At 34.1% G+C, this 5719-nt stretch overlaps 1 non-coding gene across 1 annotated transcript; it reads right to left on the reverse strand.

The window, feature by feature from the left end:
* Positions 1 to 5064: 5064 nt before the first annotated feature.
* LOC114023901 lies at positions 5065 to 5190 on the reverse strand. The gene has a single exon (XR_003566849.1). It is a non-coding gene; the product is annotated as a U6atac minor spliceosomal RNA (small nuclear RNA).
* Positions 5191 to 5719: the final 529 nt, after the last annotated feature.

The following is a 5719-nucleotide window of genomic DNA, read 5'->3' on the forward strand; positions in this document are numbered from 1 at the left end:
CAGTGTGGTTGTTGCTGTTTACAATGTTCTCCTGGTTCTGCTCATTTCACTCTGCATCAGTTCATGTAAATCTTTCCAGGTTTTTTTTTTAAGTGAGCCTGCTCATCATTTCTTACAGCACAATAGTATTCCATTACATTCATATACCACAACTTGTTCAGCCACTCCCCAATTGATGGGCATCCCCTCAATTTCCAATTCTTTTCCACCACAAGAAGAGATGCCATAAATATTTTTGTACACGTGGATCCTTTTCTCATTTTTATGATCTCTTTGGGATACAGACCTAGAACTGGTATTGCTGGGACAAAGGGTATGTATATTTTATAGGGCTTTGGGCATAGCTCCAAATGGCTCTCCAAAATGGTTGGATCATTTCACAAGTCTACCAACAATGCAGTAGTGTTCCAATTTTCCCACATCTTCTCCAACATTTGTCACTGTCCTGTTTTGTCATGTTAGCCAATCTGATAGGTGTGATGTGGCAACTCAGAATAATTTTGATTTGCATTTCTCTAATCAATAGTGATTTAGAATATTTTTCATATGATTATAGATAGCTTAAGTTTCTTCCTCTGAAAACTACCTATTCATAATTTTTGACCATTTATCAATTGGGGAATGACTTGCATTCTCATAAATTTGACTCAGTTTTCTATATATTTTAGAAATGAGGCCTTTATCAGAGACACTGGTTATAAAAATTCTTTCCCAGTTTTCTACTTCCCTCCTAATCTTGGATGCATTGACTTTGTGCAAAAACTTTTCAATTTAATGTAATCAACATTATACATTTTGCATTTCATAATGTTTTCTTTTTCTTGTTTGGTCATAAATTCTTCCCTTCTCCACAGATCTGAAAGGTAAACTATTACTTTCTCTTCTAGTTTGTTTAGAGTATCAGTCTTTATATCTAAATCTTGTGCCCTTTTTGACTTTGTCTTGGTATAGGGTGTAAGATGTTGGTTTATGCCCAGATTCTGCCATACATTTTTCCAGTTTTCCTAGCAGTTTTTGTTAAATAGTGATTTCTTATCCAAGAAGCTGGAGTCTTTGGATTTTTCAAATAGTAGATTAGTATAGTCATTGATTGTTGTGTCTTGCATACCTAACCTATTCCACTGATACACCACTCTACTTCATAGCCAGTACCAAGTAGTTTTGATGACTGCTACTTTACAATACAATTTAAGATCTGGTACAGGTAGGCCACCTTCCTTTGCATTTCTTTTCATTAGTTCCCTTGATATTCTGGACTATTTGTTCTTCCAGATTAATTTTGTTATTTTTTTCTACCTCTATAAAATAATTTTTGGTAGTTTGATTGGTACGGTGCTGAATAAGTAAATTAATTTAGGTAGAATTGTCATTTTTATTATATTTGCTCAACCTACCCAAGAGAAACTGACATTTTTCCAATTATTTAGATGTGACTTTATTTGTGTAAAAAGTGTTTTGTAATTATGTTCATATAGTTTCTGATTTTGTTTTGGCATGTAGACTCTTAAATATTTTATAATGTCTACAGTAACTTTAAATGCAATTTCTCTTTCAATCTTTTGCTGTTGAGCTTTGTTAGTAATATATAGAAATGCCAATGATTTGTGTGGGTTTATTTTATATCCTGCAACTTTACTAAATTTGTTTATTATTTCAAGTAATTTTTTACTTGATTCTCTAGGATTCCCTAAATAGACCATCATATCATCTGCAAAGAGTGATAGTTTTGTTTCTTCTTTGTCTATTCTAATTCCTTCAATTTCTTTTTCTTCTCTAATTGTTGCAGCTAACATTTCTAGATCAATACTGATTAACAGTGATGACAATGGACGTCCTTTTTTCACCCCTGATCTTATTGCAAATGGTTCTAGCTTATCCCCTGATAAGCTAGATAAATGATAGATGCCATCTATCATTTTAAGGAAGACTCCATTTATTCCTATGCTCTCTAGTGTTTTTAATAGGAATGGATGTTATATTTTGTCAAATACTTTTTCTGCATCTATTGAAATAATCATGTGATTTCTGTTATTTTTCTTGTTGATATGGTCAATTATGCTGAAAGTTTTCCTAATATTGAGACAGCCCTGCATTCCTGGCATAAATTCTGCCTGGTCATAGTGTATTATCCTCAATTTAAGTTGTTGTAATCTCTTTGCTAATATTTTATTTGAAATTTTTGCATCTACATTAATTAGGGAAATTGGTCTATAATTTTCTTTCTCTGTTTTGGTTCTTCCTGGTTTAGGTATAAGCACCATATCTGTATCACAAAAAGAATTTGGCAGGACTCCTTCACCTATTTTCCTAAATAGTTTATATAGTTTTGGAATTCGTTGTTCTTTAAATGTTTGATAGAATTCATTTGCAAATCCATCTGGCCCTGGATATTTTTCTTAAGGAGTTCATTGATGGCTTGTTCATTTTTTTTTTCTGAAATGGGACTAAGTATTTTATTTTCACTTGCATTAATCTGGGGAATTTATATTTTTACAAATATTCATCCATTTCACTAAGATTGTGACATTTGTTGGCCTACAGTTAGGCAAAATAGATCCTAATTATTGTTTTGATTTCCTCTTCATTGGTGGTGAATTCCCCCTTTTCATTTTTGATGTTGGTAATTTGGTTTGCTTCTTTCTTTTTCTTTAATCAAATTAAACAAAGGTTTAGCTATTTTATTGTTTTTTTATAAAACCAGCTATTAGTTTTATTTATTACTTCAATAGTTTTCTTAATTTCAATTTTATTAATCTCTCCTTTGGTTTTCAGAATTTCTAATTTGGTATTTAATTGGAGATTTTCAATTTGTTCTTTTTCTAACTTTTTCAGTTGCATTCCTAATTCATTGATCTCTTCTTTCTCTATTCTATTCATGTAAGCATTTACAGATATAAAACTTCCTCTAAGGACCACTTTCACTGCACCCCATAAGTTTTGGTATGTTGTCTCATTATTGTCATTCTCTTGGATGAAGTTATGGATTGTTTCTATGATTTGCTGTTTGACCAACTCATTCTTTAGTATTGGATTATTTAGTTTCCAATTAATTTTTAGCCTATCTTTTGATAACCCTTTATTACATGTAATTTTTATTGCATCATGATCTGGAAAGGATGCATTTAATATTTCTGCCTTTCTGCTTTGGGTTGTGAGGTTTTTATGCCTTAGTACATGGTCTTTTTTTGGATAGGTGCCATGTACCACCAAGAAAAAGGTATATTCCTTTCTGTCTCCATTCAGTTTTCTCCAGAGGTCAACCATATTTAACTTTTCTAAAATTCTATTGATCTCCTTAACTTCTTTCTTATTTATTTTGTGGTTAGATTTATCTAGTTCTAAGAGGGGGAGGTTGAGGTCTCTCACTAGTATAGCTTTGCTGTCTATTTCTTCCTGAATCTCCCTTAACTTCTCCTTTAAGAATCTGGATGCTATACCACTTGGTGCATATATGTTTAGTAATGATATTACTTCATTATCTATGGTACCATTTAGCAGGATATAGTTTCCTTCCTTATCTCTTTTAATCAGATCTATTTTTGCTTTTGTTTTGTCTGAGATCAGAATTGCTACCCCTGCTTTTTTTACTTCAGCTGAAGCATAATTTATTCTGCTCCAGCCTTTTACCTTTACTCTGTGTGTATCCCTCTGCTTCAAATGTGTTTCTTGTAAACAACATATTGTAGGATTATGGTTCTTAATCCACTCTGCTAAGTGCTTTTGTTTTATGAGAGACTTCATCCCATTCATATTCATAGTTATGATTACTATCTGTGTCTTTCTATCTGTCTTATTTACCCGTGTTTATGTTTTTCCTTCTCCTTTCTCCCTTTCCCTCCTCACTAGAGCTTTGCTTTTGACCACTGCCTCCCTCAGTCTTCCCTCCCTTCTATCAGCCTCCTCCCTTTTCTACCCCTTTACCCTTACTACTTCTTCCTTCCCTTCTATTCACCCCTCCTTTTTCTTTTCTCTTTCTCCTACTACTTCCTATAGGGTAAATTAGATTTCTATACTGTTATTCTCTCTTTGAACCAAATCTGATGAAAGAAAGGTTCAAACAATGCTCATCTCCCTCCCTTCTTTCCCTCTCCTTTATAAGTTTTTTTGTGCCTTTTCATGTGATGTAATTTATTCTTGTCTGCCTCCTCCTTTCTTCTTCTCCCAATACAATCCCTTTTCATCATTTAATTGGATTTTTTGCCATCACATCAAAGGCTACTTATACCCATGCCCTCTGTCTAAGTATAGCCCCTTTTAAATGTCCTAACATTATAGTTCTCAAGAGTTACAAGTGCCATCTTCCCTTATATGGATGTAAGTAGTTTGTCCTTATTATTAATAATAATAATATGTTGTTGTTGTTTTCTTTCCTGTTTACCTTTTTATGCCTCTCCTGAGTCTTGTATTTGAAGGTCAAATTTTCTGTTGAGCTCTGATCTTTGCACCAAAAAGGTTTGAAATCTCCTGTTTCATTGAATGCCTATCTCCTCCCCTGAAAGATATGCTCATTTTTGCTGGGTAGTTGATCCTTGGTTGTAATCCAAGCACCTTTGCCTTATGGAATATCATATTCCACATTCTACAGTCTTTTTATGTAGAAGCTACAAGGTCCTGTGTAATCCTGACTGCAGTTCCATGATATTTAAATTGTTTCTTTCTGGCTGCCTGCAGTATTTTCTCTTTGACCTGGTAATTTTGGAATTTGGCTACTAAATACCTTGGTGTTTTCAATTTGGGATCTCTTTCAGGAGGTGATCAGTGGATTCTCTCGATGACTATTTTACCTTCTGGTTCTAGGACCTCAGGGCAGTTTCCCTTGATGATTTCCTGAAAGATGCTGTCCAGGCTCTTTTTTTCACCATGGTTTTCAGGTAGACCAATAATTTTTAATTGTCTCTCCTGGATCTATTTTTCAGGGTCAGTTATTTTTGCCAATGAGGTGTTTTATGTTTTCTTCTATTTTTTCAATCTTTTGTTTCTGTTTGACTGATTCTTGCTCTCTCACAGAGTCATTAGCTCCCACTTGCCCCATTGTAATTTTTACAGTGTTGTTTTCTTTTTTTTTTAAACATGGTTAGATGCCACAGAGTAGGTGGCAATGCCTTAACCGTATATGTGTTGTAAAGGCCACTAGGACCTCTTCCATCCTTATCAAGGGGAGTGCTAACCTTCTCTCCTTTCATACAACACTACCGAGTTGTTTTCTTCTATTAGATTTTGTACTCCCTTTTGTTTTGCACATTTTGCTCTTTAAGGAGTTCTTCTCTTCAACGAGTTTTTATGCCTCCTTTTCCATTTGGCCAATTCTACTTTTTAAGGACTTGTTTTCTACATTTAATTTTTGTCCTTCCTTTTCCAAGCTATTGACTCTCTCTTGCATACCTCTCATTTCTTTTCCCAATTTTTCTTCTACCTCTCTTATTTGACTTTTAAAATCCTTCTTGAGCTCTTCCAATATGGCTTTTTGGGCTTGAGACCAGTTCGTATTCCCCTTTGAGGTTTTGGATGTGGGTATATTGACAATCTTGTCCTCTTTTGTGCCTTGAATCTTTGTGCCTTGATCTTCCCTTTCCCCAAAATAAGAAACTATGATCATTTTCCATTTCTGCTTTTTGTTCATGGTGTTTGCCTATTTCCTGACTTTAAAAAAAAAAATGTTGAGTTCTACTGGAGCAAAGGAGGCACTTATCCAAGCTTCTTTTCCTGCTCACCTGGGCCT

Source organism: Vombatus ursinus, unplaced genomic scaffold, assembly GCF_900497805.2.
Source record: "Vombatus ursinus unplaced genomic scaffold, bare-nosed wombat genome assembly UNPS02014818.1, whole genome shotgun sequence".
NCBI lineage: Eukaryota > Metazoa > Chordata > Mammalia > Diprotodontia > Vombatidae > Vombatus > Vombatus ursinus.